Genomic DNA, 18,883 nt, shown 5'->3' with positions numbered 1-18,883 from the left:
GACACAATAACTTTGTGACTCTGGGCAAGCTAAAACCTCTGTTTGCCTCAACTGTAAAATGGGATAATAATAACACCTACCTCAAAAAGTAGCTGAGAGGATCCATTAAGGTAATATTCATAAAATGGGATAAATCTTAAAATACATTAAAAAATGTCAGTATCAAATGAGTAAAAAAATTGTAAATTGCTGAGTAGAGTGCCTGGCATATAGTAAGCGCCATATAAATGTTAGTTGTTAATTATTATTATTTTGAATGTGAATTGAATTTAGTTTTAGACCTGTTGTAATAGTGAGCACATAGAATAACAAAGTCAGGATAAACTAGAACGTTGGACCAAATCAAATAGGTTAGCATTTTAGAATGAGAAATGTAAAGTTTTATACTTGATTTTTAAAAAATCAGCTTTACCAACACAAGGTGGAAGAAGTGGGATTAGGCAGCCATTCATTTCAGAATGAATATGTAGTAAAGTCTGTGGGTTGTAAACTGAAGATGAGTAAATAACTCCTGAGTAAAAAACTCAGTAAAGAAAGCCAGTGCAATCTTGAGCTGTATTTAAAGAGGCGTAGCTTCCAGGATTAAGGAGGCTATCTTTTTATGGTATTCTCTCCTACTAAAAACTACCTATATCATTCACTTCTGCATGCCACATTTTAGGAAAAAACATTGGTAAAATGAAGAGTATATCACTGGGTGTGTGTGTGTGTGTGTGTGTGTGTGTGTGTGTGTGTGTGTGTGTGTGTGTGTGTGTGTGTGTGTAGCATATCACAATATATAGTAGTAATGAATGAAATTTTATAAAACCATGTCCCCTTTAAATCGTGATTCTTGGGGATTCCCAGAAAACATCACATTCTGAAATTTTCAGATGCATGTATGTAAATGTATGGTGGTAGGTTGGCACAATTGTTAGAAATTAGGACAGCATATAAATATATGTGGTTTGACCATCCTAACTCATTGACATCTTTGTGTCAAAATTTAGTTTGGAAAGTGCAGATGTTTAAATTATATATATATAATTTATATATATACATATATATATATATATATGTGAGGTATATGGCATACATGCATAATATTTATATGTACTGTTGTATATGAATGTGTAGGGGGGCAGACCCAAGATAGAGAATTAGAGACAACCCAGATGAACCCTCTTGACATTCCCCTTTGAACTACTTTAAGATAATGCCTCAAATTAAATTTTGGAGTGGCAAAGCCAACAAAAGTCTGGGTGAAACATTTTTTTTCTGACTCAAGGAAACTTAGAAGTTAGGTAGAAGTTTCTGGGTAGAAGCCTTTCCAGACCACATTCACATAGCAGCAGCAGCAGCTTTGGGAGTTCTCAGCCCAGAGATGGTAAGGTGGTCAGACAACTGGCCAGAAAGAGATTACAGGAGATCTTTTGCTGCCACTGGGTACAGTTGGCACTGCTTGACAACTCTCTTGTTCATACACAGTGCCTTCCCACCCCCAGGTGAGCAGAGATCAATTTTAATATAAAGCTGAAAATTAGAAAATAAAATAGAAAAATAAGAGAACAACAAAAAAGAATGTGACCATAAAAATCTACCATGGTAGCAGTGAAGACCAAGACCTAAACTTATGTAATGCTAATGAGATTAAAGATCTTCCCCATTCATTAATGGGCCTGCCCATTAAAGGGAGTTTGATTAGGGAAGATTTGTAGGAAAGGACATACTTTTTGTTAATGAGGCAATGATTCTCAAGGGTTATGATGCCCTATGGCATTGAAAAATGTATAAATAATCTGAGGTGAGGTTTTACTTTGGGGCTTACTGACTGAAAGTGTGTGTTTGGCCAGATGAGACTGTGGGTAGCTGCTAAGGAGCCCCCTGCCTTTGAAAACCCAGATGTTGGTGCTTCTATTTCTGGTACCTATGTATGTATGTAATCATCAGATAGTTGGATCTGTCTGTTGATCTGTGAAGTCTGTATTGCTTGTGGTCAGACAGTTGGAAGCCCTGTCTCTTGGTCTTTATTTCTCTATTAGTATTTTCTCTGAAATGAATGATACATGTACTTGATTAAAATGATTATTAACACCTCAAAAGTTGCTTTCCTTTTAGAAAAACAGATCTAAGGACCTGTACAGCAGGCCTTCCTGTGCATGTTGGGGTCCTTGCTGATACAACTTAGAAGATAATAATGTGAACACAGCCTCACAAGATACCTTCAAAGACACCTCAAAGGAAAATGCTAATTTTTTGGCTCACAAAAAATGCATGGCAGAAAAGAACTCCTTAAAAAGTAGAATAGGCCAAATGGAAAAGGAGGTACAAAAGTCCGCTGAAGAAAAATAATTCCTTAAAAATTAGAATTGGGCAAGTGAAAGCTAATGACTCTACGAGACATTGAGAAACAATGTCTTATTTTTAACTTTTTCAAAAAAAGTAATTTATCTGTTTTCAGTTTTCAGCCATCACTTCCATAAGTTTAAAATTTTCTCCCCTTCCCTCCCCAAGATGGCATGTAATCTAATATGAGTTCAAAAAGAAAAAAAAAAGAAAACATTAACCTAGTTGAGCGTCATCCCTTCGTGAGTCATTCAAGTCCAAACATGATGTTCATACTGTGAATTTTTCTTCATCTTGCAAGACAAATTTTGTGAAAAATTTTTCTTAGTCCAGTGAAGCCTATGTAAACCAGTACTTTTTCAGTTCAATTCCAGCTTCACACACTTAACTTACTAACCGTGTGACCCAGGGAAAGTAATTTAACCTCTGTTTGCCTTTATCCACTAGAAAAGGAAACAGCAAATCACTCCAGTATTTTTGCCATGGGGTTGTGAAGAGTCAGAGAAGAATGAACAGTAAAGAGAGAGGACCTTATGCTATCACTGAAAGTCAGTATCTTCCCTATAAATTGTAGTTTTTCAAGAGTTGCCTAGAGCACAGAGATGTTGAGCAATTTAGACAGGGTCACACAGTCAGTAGGTTAGAGGCAGGCTTTCCTGGTTCTAAGACCAGCTCTCTATCCCCTACTCCATGATACTTGTTACATACTATAAAGGGCTTTATTTTTTTTCCCCCTATTCCTTCAGCAGCAGGGAAAAGCTACCACTTCCTCATGAGTCAGTGTTTGCATGTTTGTCTGTGTATGTTTTGACAGACAGCCAATCCCTGTTTGAACCAGCTGATCAGACAACGCATTCACTAACAAAAGCAAGACGTTTATTTGTAGAAAGGGGAGAGGGCAGAGCCATGTAATCAGAGAGTACAGAAAACTCTATTTCCTGAAGTCTTTCATTAGAGAAGTTAAGTGTGGAGTGATTGACTAAGCAGTTCTAGCTTTATGGCTACGGTACAAAGTACAGTGCTACACCCTAAGACATTGAAGGGAAAGGACTATTGTACAGGTGATTAAGGAAATATATTGGACTACCGGAGAAACTGACTGCAGGTGGGAATGGGAGAGAAGGGCTACCACAGCTTTGCCCAGATGGAATTTCCATGGCTAAGCTCTGTCCTACTCTTACACTTTAGTATAAGGTATTTCCATTAATAGCCTATACCTTTGCTATATAGCAAATCCTTTTTGATTTGGTTGTGTTATCTAATGTGTTTCAATTTACTCTCATTCCTGTAAGCCAGATAAAATCACTTATATGAGGCAATAGGTGGGATGAAGGCCAGTCTGGGGATACCACCTTCAAATCTATTAAAGGGAGTCCCAAAAGTTTTAGTGAAGTTTTAAGCAATTAAAACTTTGGGGATACGCTGTATGTGTGCTTGTCAGTTACTTCCTTTCAGGTCCCTTTAAAAACATTGGTCAATCCTACCACTTCTCACAATTAACATTCTGGTCTTCCTTTTGGTGTCAAAATGTTAAAACATCGTAAAGTTCTCTTCCCCAGCTCCTGTCTTGATTTCTTCTTCACTCTTCACTCTTCTTTTCTTATGGCTTTACAGTAGAATCTTGGTTTATGATACTCTCCTATATTAGATTTGTAGCACAAATTTAAGCACAAATTTTGGTTGACATGTTTTCTATTAAGAGGTAGCATTTATATACCATTTTAAGGTTCTTGGGAAGTAGTATACAAATAATATCTCATTTTTATTTTCCCATCAAAGCTGGGAGGTAGGTATATTATTTCCACAAAGAAATTGAGGCAGAAAGAGGTTAAGTGACTTTCCCCAATCTTGTACAGCTAGGGAGTGTTGGAGGTCAGATTTGAACTCTGGTCTTCCTGACTTCAGTTCCTGTGCTCTATCCATTGCACCACTCAGCAACAACTTTCTGAGGCTATACCAAATATGTGTCTTGAGTGTACAAGACCTTGTAAGAAATATCAATGAAATAAAGCTGGTTTGGGCTTAGTGGATCCTAGTAGGCATAGTTGAAGTAGTGTTGGATTTGGATTTATGAAGATCTGAGTTTGAATCCTGGTTCTTAGCTCTGTGACTCTAAGCAAATTGTTTTTCTTTTGTGAGCCTCAGTTTCCACACCTGTAAAATGGGTATCTGTAGTACTTACATTATAAAACTGTTGCCACATTCAAATGAGATAAAACACTTTTCAAACCTTACAGTGCTATATAAATGTCAGTTATTATAATTCTCCGAGACTATGGTCACAGACATAAGAGAAGAAACATGGCATAATGTATTATATGCAGAACCTAGAGTTAGGAAGACCTAGGTTTAAATCTTGTTATTGCACTCTGTTGTTTGGATGGTAACCATAAGCAAAATCACTTAGCTTTTCTAAGTTTGTTTCTTCATTTGTAAAATGGGGGTCCTTTTATCGATAAGTAACTACCTCACAGAATTTCTTAAATACTCCAATTAAATTACATTTGCAAAGTACTTTACAGACTTTAAAACCTTATAGAAATCTCAGCTATTATTAGTACTACAAATACAGTAGAAAGAATTAGGGAAATAGTGCCTTCAGTTTATTTTGATTAAACCAAACCATATCCACTATCTTAGTTTACCACGTTATAATAATGGTTTGTCTAAATCACAGTATTGTTTTCCCAAAGCGGTTTGACTGCTCCATCTTAGGATAGCTCTCGAGGTGATCTGTTATGACATACTGGCAAATCTGTAATTCACATTTGTGAATTCTTCCTTTTCTTCTATTCTTCTACACTATTTCCTTGCCATCATTAACCTTCCCATCTCATTTGCTTTTGAAATTCATGCCAGTAAGATACCTTTTCATTTCATGGTCAAAGAGAGGTTCCTTTCCATCCACCCCAGTCTCATGTAGATGCCTCCAGGTGGTAGCTGGGAAATTTTACTTCTTAAAGAGTTTCCAAGAATCATTGTTACTCCTTCTTAACAACTATGTCGAAAGAAGCACCTCACCTTTGGAGACCAGAGTGACAGAAAACCTCATCTTCTGAATATGTAGAGCAGAGTGACAAGGGTTGGAAAGAAGGGGGATGAGACCCCCCCAAAGACCAGAGTACAGGGAGGGGCTGTCTAGAATGAATTCATAAACTTAAGCATTCTTGAAATCAAGGTGGTAAAGATTTATTGTTATGCTTTTCAGTGGGCAACAGTTAGGGAGCCTGCAACCTTAGAGGGGTATAGTTAAAGTTTATATAGGATGTTCTGTAGCAAAATGTGCCAAATATGCTAACGAGGTGATTCAGGGTGGGATTAGGGAGTGGTTAGTTCTTAAAGGAATGTGTACTTTCAGTATCTACTGTGCATGTATTTTACCCAGAGTTCATTAGGAAATAGCCCAAGTCAGGGATACATGGAGGTGTGGTTTTAGACCTGAAAAGTCAGTAAGTCAGCTAATGGTCAGATCTGAGAAATACCCAGGCTGCCCTTCATCAATGTCTTGTTAGACAGGGAAAAGGAGCGGGGAGTATACATATACATCTAAGTCTAGGACACATATGATAGATAAGGGAGTGGTAAATATCTTTATGACCCAGTTCAGCCAGCACACAGCTGGTTTCAAACTAATAAATTCTATAGGTTCAGCTGGCTACCGTATGAGGAAGAGAGATAAAGGCTTTTTCTGGGGCAGGTTGTACTTGGGCTAGGGAGAAACTGTCTGGGATAGTGTTTTGAGGCTAGAAAGAAATGTGATTTTTAGAGAGAAATGTAATTTTAGAATTGGGGTCCAAACACATTCACTGCAACACCCCATCAAGAGGACTTTTCTTGCCCTCTATGTATTCTTCATTGGGAAAACTGATGAAAATTGACCTTGAGTGATTAGAGTTCCAACCTACTAAGTTGGCAAATATAAGGAGAAAATCACAGATCTAGACCTGAGAAGGATTTTAGAGACAGCCAGGCCCCTCATTTTATAGAGATAAGAAACTAAGGTCCCAGGAGGATAAATACCTTGTCCAAGGGTACAGAGGGAGTTGGATTTAAACCCGTATCCTCTGACTCTAGGGTTAAAACTCTTGTGGTGATACTGTTACCTCCTGATATCTGGTAGGGGAGACTTTGGATGGCAGTGCCATTCCTTTCCCAGGAAAGGAGGAAAGAAAGGCATAGATATTGTGACTCCTTGATTAGACCATCTTGACTGTGAAGACGTGACCACATAGAGACAAAGTTTTGTTTACTCATCGGGTCATATTTTGGGTGCCATGTGGCTCTCCGGAAAATTAAAACCTTTTGGTACCTAAAATACTATATGCTTTGCAAAAGTTTCTGTAACAATATTCATGGCCTGAGGTCATACCTATGAATGAAAAGCAAAATGCAAGATCAAGGCAATGATTTAGGAGAGAGAAATTACTTTGTCCTAAAATATCCAGATGTCGCTGGGGGTTGAAAAGAGAAGCATTGCATTATGAGGATAATTGCCTCCTTTCACCATTTCCCATTGGATATGTAGACACAATTTGAGTATAAAGCATTTAAAGGCTCTGCTATCCTCAGAATATAATCTCAACTTCTATGAAAAGTAGCTTCAGGTTAAGAAGAAGAGGCCAGAACGCCTGGCATGGTGCCAACACCATTGTTAGCTGCCTACTTGGGTGTCAGCAAAGTCAGATTGAAATTTGTTTTAAGGAAAATGTACCATGTTTTTGGGGGTTGGACTCTCATATTGAAGCGTGGGAAGGTTGAGATTTCATGCATTTCATGACAAGCTTGTACTCTTATGTCTTGTGGGAATGCAATACATTCATTGACAAAACCCCATTTGTATAACCGAATGTCTGAAACCCTGCAGTATTTTTGCTTTTGAAATACCAGCACCCATCTTTGACTTAGAACAAGAAACTCTCTACACAGTAGATACTGTGTTCAAACTGGCCTAGATGCTATCTACTATGGAATCTTATGAGAGTCTCAAATATCACCCATAAGCCCTGCAGGGAGCTTTTAAATCACCATCAGAAGGATCAGGAGAGGAGTGAGGGGGAGGAAACCCTGCTACCCAGTGCTGAAAGGAGAGGCAAACTTTTACTTGGGAGAGAAAAGAAACCATTTCCCTTTGAAAATGTCTTAACTGATAAAGACTTTTCCCTTAAGAAAAGCAAGAAATCATTGAATCACATAGAGATTTAGAAGGGAAAGGGTCCAAACCCATTCATTGTACAGGTGAAGAAACTGAGGGTTACCTGAGGTCTTCCTGACAAAGTGTCAAAGATGACGTTTGAACCCAGGTCCTCTGGCTTCAAATCCTGTTCTTTCCATATTACTATGGTCTTGGGGTCCTGTCCCAGAGTCAGAGTTGTGCCTGGGACAAGCATGGTGGGAAGGATTCGCCTGGGTGTGGCCACCAAAGGGAGGAAGCTCATCACTAGCTTATGATGGGTTTCTTCTCTGCAGAAGGACTGGCTGATGCTAGGGAGAAAGAGGGACTAGAGTTTGTCTGGGAAAGGCGGAGTAGCTACAGGTTAGAGGAAGAATAATCTTTGATGAAGTTGCCAAGGCCAGGGGCCACCAGGCAGAGAAGGATGTCACTTAGGTTGTGGCTGCTAGGTCCAGGATTCACAAGGAAAGGGACTCTGTAATAGTGCTAATGGTACCCTCTGAATTTTTTGCCTAGCCTAGGGTAAAGTCTTAGTCACCTTGGCTTTGTTAATTGTTTGGTTGTTTTTCAATCATGTCTGACTCTTCATGACCCCATCTGGGGTTTTCATGGCAAAGATACTAGAGTGATTTGTCATTTCTTTCTCCAGCTTATTTTATAGATGAGAAAACTGAAGCAAACAGGGTTAAATGACTTTCCCAGGATCACATAGCTAGTAAGTATCTGAGGTCAGATTTGAACTCTGATCTTCCTGATTCCTGGCTTAGCATTCTACCCACTGTGCCACCTAGCTGCCCAAAGTATTGTTCTATCTCCTTCCTACTCAGTAGAACTGACTGACATCAAATTCACACACACACACACACACACACACACACACACACAATTTTGGGTTATAATCAGAAAGACACAGCATTAAGATGGAAGTGAACACTTTAGCTGTCTAGAAAAGTAATTAATTCATTTAAAAGAGAAAATCCCCGCCTTAGTGCACAAATGAATAATTGTCCCAGCACTTATTCCTTGCTTTTCTGCAATATGAGAAAAAAATGAGATTTTAGAAAGCTGTGGAAGGCCCCTGTGAGTCTTCTTCCATAGGCTTAGGTTTGTAGGACCATTCTTTAAGACTCAGGTTTCTTTACGGCATAATGCCTACCATTTGAGGAGCTGTGGCAGTGGTACCTAGCTATGGTTTCATAGACCAAATTCTTAAGCTTCCCTCATCCATCAGAAAGTGAATAATTGAAATCTGAGGTGGTAGCAGTAACCTATGCTTTTCTACAAAATAGAAATCTTTTTTTAAAAAATGGAACTAATTCCTATTTGCTGAAGGGAAGTCTTCACATGTTTGTGGTAGACACCCCAAAATTGACTAAGTGATTTGAGGCCTGTCAGTTACCTTCAGCCTGGTTTTAGCCTGTCTACCAAGACAGTTTCCCGGGATGTGGCTGCTGCACATGCTACAGCTTCTTGGAGCCACAGATGAGAGTGGAGTGTGGAGGAGCAGTCCTGAAAAGCGATTTGGTAAGCCCTCACACAAGAGGTGCTAGTTCTCCCTGAATACCCTATACACTCCTATGAATTACTGGACACAACTTATAATCAAGAAATATATATTATTCCTATTTCTCTTTCTCCCTTTCTCTCCCCTCTTCCTTTTCTCCTCTTTGTTTTCCCTATCTGACTATATATACATATATAGTCTGACATATACACACATATATACATATATTCACATTTATACATCACACATAAATACATCTGTATAAATATATACACACATACACACACACACATATACACATGTTTATGCTTATACGTAATTATTTGTTTGTATCTTTTTTCCCTAGAGAGCATGGACAACATTTTGTGCTTTGGTGAACCTATCTCATTTTTGCAAGTTTCCCTTATTACAATGTAAGTTCCTTGAAGACAGGGGCTGTTTTCACCTTTTTTTTTTTTTTAACATTTAGGCTTAACAAAATGTCTGAAAATAGTTAGCTTAATAAAAGTGTGTTAACTAACTGACTTTGCACATAGTAGCATACTATGGTAGTATGGTACTAGTATACCACACATAGTATAATACTCAGTCAGAATGAAAGAATGACAGCTTTTAGGTGATTCTCTTCTTAGAGCCTGATATAGGCCTGTTACAGCAGAGAATAGGAGGTGGACCACAATGTTAAACTCCTTTTCATTCCTCGGTAGGAAGGTTACTAAGCATCCTCTGAGCTAACCAAGGTGGAATTAGACTCCATAAAATAAAATGAAACATTAAAATAAATTAGTTTTTGTAGAATAATACAAAAGAACCTTTTTCTCAAATCAATAACAAACTCTTCACCACATGTGGCAATATTTATTTACCAGACCAAAATATTTTGACACTTATTCTATTTGATTTCTACAGCAGAATAAGATGTGATAAAACCTGAATGAATACATCACTGTTTTATTAAATATTTCAACCAAGTAACTAAAATATTTACATTGCTCTTTGCTTCTGGGTCTGTTTCATACTACTACAAACTGTCGATTGGTACCATTATTATTTAGGAAATAATTGCTTAGTCTAGGTACTATTTTAATACTTTGAGTGATTTATTGTTGGATTGGCTGAGGTTCCTATGTGTATTAGTTCCAATGCAACCTTTCCATGCTTTTTCATGCTGTATAGCTCATCTGTGTTTTAGATGACAATATGCAACTCATCCATTGACTCTCCACAGGGTATTGGAGACCCTCCTTTGGACTTTCTGTATCCTGATAGTTACCAGTGGCCTCTGGGGTCATCTAGCTGTTATCCCTTACTCTGTCTACATCTCTAGCTCATTTTATTTTCTGGTCATATATTACCTAGATAATATCTTAGATTCTATTTGTTGTGTGTTTGTCTTTGCCTCTTGTGTTTTGTAAAAAAAAAAAATAATTTTTTGGAGGTCATTATAATCCATGAATGGTAGTCATATGACATCAAAAGGAGCAATATTAATTTTAAAGATAAGAGTTTTTGCAGCATTATGTAATTTAGAATCATTAAAAACACTGAACAATTTCTCCCATACAAGCCAGTTCAATGTGCAACAGTAAATTCTGGGCTTAGTTCATATCCATCTATAGCTGTTGTCCAATATACGTGCATTATTTTATTAATAAAATTGTCTGTGTATTCAGTTGCCCGTGGTTATCTGAGAAGACGTATTTATCACCCATGTTGTTATATCCTCTCGTCATATTCAGAGTAGACATTAATGGTTTGATGTAAGCTAGGAATAGGATCTCCAGCAGTGTGCCCTGGGGATCTGTGCTAAGTTTTGGGCAACCTGACATTTTTATCAGATGACTTGGATCAAGGCAAAGATGGCATTCTTATCACATCTGCAGATGCCACAAAGGTGGGATAGATGGTTAACATACTAAAAGAAATAGCTAAAAAGGACAGGGATAGCTAATATATCAAATGACAGAATCAAGATTTTAAAAGATCTTAACAGTCTAGAACACTGGGCTGAATTTTAAATAGGATGAAATCCATTATGGTTAAGTGACATGATGGGGTCAGAGAGAATTGGGTTTGAGTTCCATTTCTGACATGTAATGGTTACATGACCATGGGCAAGGCACTTAGATTCTCAGTATAGCAGCCAACTCTTTCATAATATAAGTTACAGATGAATTAAAAATCTCCAGTGGTAGAAGAAGTTTCTATACATATATAGACTGTCCTCTCCCCCAATATTGTAAAGTCTTACAGTTGGGATAAAAAAAAAAAATCAGCTTCAAAATAGCAAGAAAGGGCTGCCATAACTAGATGGCAGATGGTCTAAAAAAAATCTTTCTATGTTAATGGACTCGAAATTCAGACAACAGTATGATGCAAGAGTCAAAAAAGCTAATAAAATACTAGATTGGGTAAGGAGAGACCTGGTATCCAGGACTAGGGTGGTATTTCTCCTATTGTACTCTTCCCTGGTCATTTCATATCTCAAATATTGTATTCATTTCTGTATCTACAACATTATAGGAAGGACACTGATAAGCTGGAGGGTAACTAGGTTGTGAAAGCCTAGGAATTCATGGCAAGTGAGGATCAGTTAAAGTAATGAGGGACATTTAGCATGGAAAAGAGGCTTAGGAGGGACATGATAGGTATCCTTTAAGTATTGGAAAGACTGCTACATGGAAGAGGGTCACATAAATACATGCAAACATATATAAAACATGTATTGGAGAAAGAAATGGTAAATCACTCTAGTATCTTTGCCAAGAAAATCCCAAATGGGGTCACAGAGAGTCAGACACAACTGAAAAATGACAATAATACACACATATATAAACATATGTGGTATATGCATATACACATACACACATATAATTAGGGGCTAAGTTTGGACTAGAACCCAGGTCTCTTTATGCTAAAGTTTGTACTAAGTTTTACTAACTCCTTAAGTCAAGCCTAGCAGAGTTTCTATCTGGAAATATTTCCTTAGCATTACTATAAGCAAGGCACTTGAAAATACTAAAATATTATCTTCTAACAAAAGTTCAGAAAATCAAGTTTTTCATTAATTCAAAATGACTTTCTCTACCACTCCTTTTCCACCTAGGTACGCAGAATCTGAGTTTCTGAGATTTCATTAATATATCCCTAGATAATAACCTCTATGAAATTAGAGAACTAGGTCTTCTCCATACTTGGTATCTTCCGTACTCTGTACTCAATAGGTGCCAAATAAGGACTATTACCTCCTTGAGGACAGAGGCAATTTCAATTTTGTTTATCTCTGGCTTCTAACACAGTATCTTGTATACCTTGTTTTGTTTCATTGCTTCAGCCATTTCTGATCCTTCATGATCTCTTTTGGGGTTTTCTTGGCAAAAGCAACAGAGTGGCTTGTCATTTCTTTCTCCAGCTCATTTTACAGATGAGGAAACTGAAGCAAATAGGGTTAAGTGACTTTCCCAGGGTCACACAGCTAGTATGTTTCTGAGGCCAGATTTGAACTCAGGAAGATGAATCTTCCATCCGCTGCCTAGTTGCCCTGTTTTGTATGTGACAGACAATAATTTTTTGTTGTTGTTGAATTGGTGTAAAAAGAAGTAAATGAATAGATGTACAAGAGATGACTCATTTAGACTAATTCCCATTATAAAATACATTGTGTCCCTTAGGATCTACTTAAATAAGTTGCCTGATCTTTGCAGCACCTACCCAAAATGAGTCTGTGAGTAGTAGAGTAGAAAAAGTCATGGATTTGGCATAGGAAGACTTGCTTCTGTGTGAGATTGGACAAGCCCCTAAACTTCTGTGAGCCTCAAGAATGCTCATCTTGACAACGGGCATTCTAAACCTTGAACTACTTCCCTCACATGATAATTGTAAGGAAATTTCTTTGTAGAATTTAAAGTGCTATAAATGTCTAGCACATAGGATTGTACATCAGCACTATTTTGCCTCAGAAACCCAGGATGCTATTACCCCAGTGTCTAATAGTGTTTTCAAGAGGAGATAATGAGAATTTTTTCTTACCTAGGATCACACAGCTAGTAAGTGTCTGAGGACAGATTTGAAATTTAAACTTTCTGACTTCAGTGCTTCAGAACAGCTTCTCATATACTATGAATCAAAGAGTTATAAAATGAGGCCAATGAAAGTTTTAGACTGAAATATGAATCTAGCTGCAATAAAAATGAAAACCTTAGTAGAAATAGAACAGATATTTTAATGCACCTTGACATTTATAGAAAGGCCAAACCACCAATGATCATCACACCCTTCCTCTTCTCTCCCACCCACTCTAACTTCTTTTGTTCATGATTTAACTATCCTCTGGCCTTTGCATAATGGGATAGTTCTTCCCTTTTCAAGTCTACACAAGAGCTTTGTTACCAGAAAGTTGTTGAGCCACCTAGCAACCAGAGAACTATGGCAAATAAGTTCCTGGCAACTTGAAATCTGTCCTTCCCTATTCTTACCCAAGCTTCCCAAGCTTCTGCCCAGCTCCCCACCCTTATCCTTCGAATTAAGTGACTCAAAGTGCTCTAGGTCTTTTCCAGATTGAAGAAATTGAAGAAATCTAAGTGAGACACATACTACCCACAGCTTGTCAAATAAATGTTCTGAGAAAGCTGGGAAGAACAAAGTACTGATCTCATCCTTGTGGCCCCTGGGCTGGGAATGATCCTTTGCGTGACATTCATTCCTAATGCCAAGTGGCAGATATTGGAAAGGACAAAGGATGAGTCTAGCCTTGGTCCAGGGTGCTCAAACTCATGCTGTGGTGTAAAAGCCATCAAAGGGCTTTTCTCCTCTAAACTAAGCCCTTCTACCCATCTGAGATGGTGCCACTTTTCTTTCCTTCCCATTTAGTCTGAAACTCAAACATCAAAGACACCACTCCGGGTGAGACAACAAAAGAACATTTACTATATCTTATGGCTAGGTAGTGGAATGGATAGTTTGGTACTTAGGTCATGGAAGACATGACCTGATTCATTTACTAGCTTTATGACCCTTGGGCAAGTCCCTTAATGACTCTGGGATACATGGGGTGTTGAGAGAGGACTAGCACCTCTGGTGTGAGGGCTTGTTGAAGCAGTAGCTGTAGCATGCACAGTGGCCACACCCTTGTAAATTCTCTTGGCAGACTGACTAAACCAGGTTGAGGGTAACCAATGGGCCTCAAACCTGTTGGTGAGTTAGAGGGATGTCTATGCCGAGCATGTGAAGATTTTCCACTAGCAGAATGGGCAGATGAGAACAATTTGTTCTAATGGCCATAAAGGTGGCTGAAGCAGGCACTGTGGAGCGCTTAGAGCTTTGTTGATATTGAAGATGCCAAGGTCATTCACTGAATCCCAGGCAATCACCAGTCGTCTTGGCTTATGTTGACAGTGGACTTCAATGACTTTGGAAGAGTGAGGCTGATGACTACGTAAATCTACCTCACTTAAATCTAATTCACACATAAGTCAAGGTATCACCCCATGATGTCACTATTTGAAAAATGAAGGATGACCAGCAACCAATCTAACCTTTTTGTGCCTCTTTTTCCTCATCTGTAAAATGGGTATAATAATAGCACCTTATTCACAGAGTTATTGTGAGGATCAAATGAGATAACCTGTGATATATATGTGTATGTCTGTATGTACATATATATATATAAAATAATGTTTTACACATTTTAAAGTGCTATATAAGGGCAAATTATTTTAGCTCTCTATGATCATGTCTGATCTATTGACTAGATAGTAATATTTAAAAGTAATTTATCAGTAAACCAGTAATTAATCTAAAATTTTTTAATCTTATCCTCAGCACCTAGCACAGGGTTTTGTACAAAGAAAAAATAAATGCTTCTTAATTTGATTTGATTGTCTCCAAAGGCTGTCATCAAATCCGGTACCTGTGAGGGGAGGGGAGACCAGTATAGCAATTTTTCCAAACAGGTAAACTTTGTTTATCTAATCAGATGAGTTTGGAATTAATTCGATTAAGGACAGCTAAGTGGCACAGTGGATAGAGTGCTGGGCCTAGAGTCAGGAAGACCTGAGTTTAAATCTGGCTTCAGATATGTTCTAACTATGTGACCTTGGGTAAATCACTTAATCCTGTTTGCCTCAGTTTCTTTATCTGTAAAATGAACTGGAAAAGGAAATGGCAAACCACTCCAGTATCTCTACCAAGCAAGCCCAAATGAGGTCACAAGAAGTAAGAGACAACCGAAAACATGACTGAATCACAACAAACTGGCAATAGGAGGGATGCTAGACTAGAACTTTATGAACAGGGGGAGTGACATTGTCAGCCCTGCACTTTACAAATCTTACTTGTGTAGCCATGTGGAGAATGGATTAGAAAGGGGAGATAATTGAGGCAGGGAGTCCAAAGAGATGGACATTACCACAGTTTAGGAGAAAGGTGATGAGGGACTATACTAAGCTGGTTGCTATGTGAGGAAAGAGGAGATGGCTTTGAATCAGTAAGCCTTGCCAAGGGATTGTACATGGGAGATGTGGGAGAATAAAGAGCTGAGGAGAGTTCCTAGATGTAGAACCTGGGTGACAGAAAGAATGAAGGTGTCCTTGCCAGAAATCAGGAAATTAGGAGGAAATTTGGGCTTGGGGGAATATTTTGTTTTCAACTGGCAGAGTCTGACTTCACAGAAAACAATATAAAATCAAGATGTCTATTCACTTAGTTTCCTTAACTGGAAGACAAGGGGTTTGAACCGGTTAGAATTAGTCAGTTAGAATTAGAACTATTTGGAATGACTTCTAACCATCTCTTCCATCTGTAAGGTTTTGTGAGTTTATGACGTTGTTAAGAGCACAGGAATACAATATTGGGAAAAGTAGAAGCGTCAGTAGACAGTGATGTGAAAACTTCTGTTTCAAAATCACTTACTGGAGATATCATGTAGAAGATATTGACCCTGAACTACATCCTGCCATGTAGGTTTATAGTTCTTAAAATCTCTGTAGTTTTTATACTGCTGACTGGTCTTTCCAGTTGGTTGATAGACCCAGGTAAGAAGTAGAAGGGGAAGTTAGGTGGCACAGTGGATAGATTGCCAGGCCTGGAGACAGGAAGAATTATCATCCCCAGTTCAAATCTGGCCTCATACTCTTACTAGCTGTGATCCTGGGCAAGTCATTTAACCCTGTTTGCCTCTGTTTCCTCATAGGTAAAATCAGCTGGAGAAGGAAATGACAAACCATTCCTGTATCTTTGCCAAGAAAATCCCAAATGGGGTCATGGAGAGTTGGATATGACTGAAATGATTCTACAGCAACAGAACTTAGAGATGGTCAATGATTTGCCCATGGTCCTACGGACTGTATGTGACAAAGCCAGGATTTAGAATCATTTCTCACATCTCCAAAACCAGTGTCTTTCCCTTTATGACCCACTGTATTTCCAAAAGTACTTCAACCCTTTTATGTACACCAGAGTATTTTGGGCAGTGGTAGAAGGGCACCGACAATCTTTCAGGTATTACTCATTGGCAGTTACCCCCTTCACCCTTCCCTGTCTTTGGGAGCAGAGAAAGACCACATTGTCCATCTCTGATGGACTTTTAAATGGAAATGGAAAAGAAATAAGCTTCCCTGCTTTTAGTATTTTCTGCTTACTGCTTTTTGCCTTTAAAAAAATATTTTCAGTTCCAAATTCTCCCCTTCCTTTCCATCTGCACCCACCCACTGAGAAAGCAAGAAATACAATAGCCATTATACATATGAAGTTATCTTTTGCCTCTTTGGAACCCCCAGCACTATGGAAATCCTACACATAGTAGATACTTCAAAAGTGTTTATTGACTGAATGTCCCAATTCAGATTCCATATGAAGAAACACGTCTAAGTGAAGGTTGCCACAAAATAACTGCTCTAATAGAGAGAACATAGGTCTTAAGAGTCAAAAGATCTGGGCTGCAGACATATAAGTCCCTTGACCTAACATAATCTCAGTTACCTTCTCTGAAAAATGGATCTAGACAATATTTCCATTATGCAGATGACAAGGTTGCAGTAAGAAAAGCTCTTTGTAGACATTAAACATCAGTAATATGAGCTAGTGTTACTAAAGCAAATGATTTCTCTTTCAATGTTTCTTAGTCTTTAAACATCTGAATAAGATATCCTGTACCAATCCAGGAGATTAAATGATTCAATTGTGAGCTTTTTTGCTTTTTGGCATTTTGACTTGGCATTCAAATCATTTAATATTTCTATCATTTTTTTTGTTTGTTTCAAAGGCAGTGTATTGAGAATGAATGTTACTTAGTAAAAGTTTGGCTCTGAAATGCAGGAAAAATACATAAGGAAGTCTTTATTTTAACTTATTCCCTTCCAATTGGACTGAAAAAAATAACATGAAGGAAAATTCATCTTGCTTGAATATGTTGTTTATTTCCATATGTTTTATTTGGTCATTTGACATATTTTACAGATTATAAACTATTTCTTTCTATTCTTGTTATGAACATATTATTGTAAATACATGACTAAAATGTTAGTGTTAGCATTATCGAATAACCCATACTTGCTTTGTCCCCCCTACTTCAGCCTTGTCCCTCCCCTTCCTCCCCAGATAATTGCTTCCAATACTTGTCCTTACATAGGGTAGGAAATTTATTTGCTAATAGGTCATATTTCTGGAAAAGGTACAATAAATCCAAGTAATATTTATTGAATATGATTTTTTTCATAGGAGTGTAGAGTAGTTAATAAAAAAAAAGACCAGGAAAGGTGTTTTTGTATAAAGAGATTGATAATAATTGTCAGAAGATATGGGATAATACCACTATAATGGATGAACATTTTGATGTGCCTAATGTGGGTAGAAAAATAACTTTATTTTTATGAACTGATAAAATATGTGTATGAACAACACAGCTTTCAGATAGGATTTGGGCAGTTTTGGAAAGATCTGCACCATGAATTTGAGAACTTGAGTCTCTTTGTCAACAAGATGGAGTGATTTCTCTCTTGTGTAGGAACAGTTTGATGTTATAAAGAGGAAGAAAAAGGTTTTATTTATTAAAGCCTAGAGAAATATGGTTGTTAAAAATGGTTTCAAGGGTAACAGAGAGATTCAGGACCTTGTTGAGAACTACAGAAGAAGAAAAATAGATACCTCCTCTAATCTGCATATAATTTTTATGACTAAAGCTGGTAAAACTAAGAAAGTGAGAAATAACAGAACCATTTGGAAACAAATATGATTTTAAAGGGATTATCAATTTGATAGGGAGCATTTTAAGTGAGAAGTAAGTCAGTGACTGAGGTAAGTCAGGAGATTTGAAAGGTAAATCAACAAGTGTTGATTAAGCACCTACTAAGTGCCAGGTGCTGTGCAAAATTCTAAGGATAGGAAAAAAGGCAAAAATAGTTCTGCCCTCAAGAAGCTTGCAGTTTAATGAAAAACTACTTTGAAATGAAGCTAGTTAGAGGGAGTTCCTAATTAGTTGGAGAGGAATGACTTCATTGTTCAAGAGCTCCAGTGGCTCTTCAGCACCAGATTTTCAGAAGGGCTTACTGCTTTCTGCTACCATCTCTAGCTTGAGTTGTTGTTGATTATCCTTTGTTCAGGAAGAAGAACCTGACATCAGGGAGGTGACGCCATGACATGCATGTGAATTACATTTAAGTGAGGCAGGGCTGTGCAAAGTCACCAGCCTCACGTTCTCCTCCAGAGTGTAGAATCCTGGCAAGCTTGGTTGAAAGCATTGTTGTGAGCTCCACTCTAAATGGAGAGCATAACATTCAAATCAATGAATAACTAGTGAAGCTAATGTGCATGCAATAGAGATATTATGTTATATCTATGCAACAATATAATTGATATTATATATATATGAAACAGAGATAGCTGATTTG

The sequence above is a fragment of the Notamacropus eugenii genome, chromosome 2 (assembly GCF_028372415.1).
Source record: "Notamacropus eugenii isolate mMacEug1 chromosome 2, mMacEug1.pri_v2, whole genome shotgun sequence".
Taxonomy (NCBI): domain Eukaryota; kingdom Metazoa; phylum Chordata; class Mammalia; order Diprotodontia; family Macropodidae; genus Notamacropus; species Notamacropus eugenii.
Note: the sequence above shows the minus strand (reverse complement) of the source record.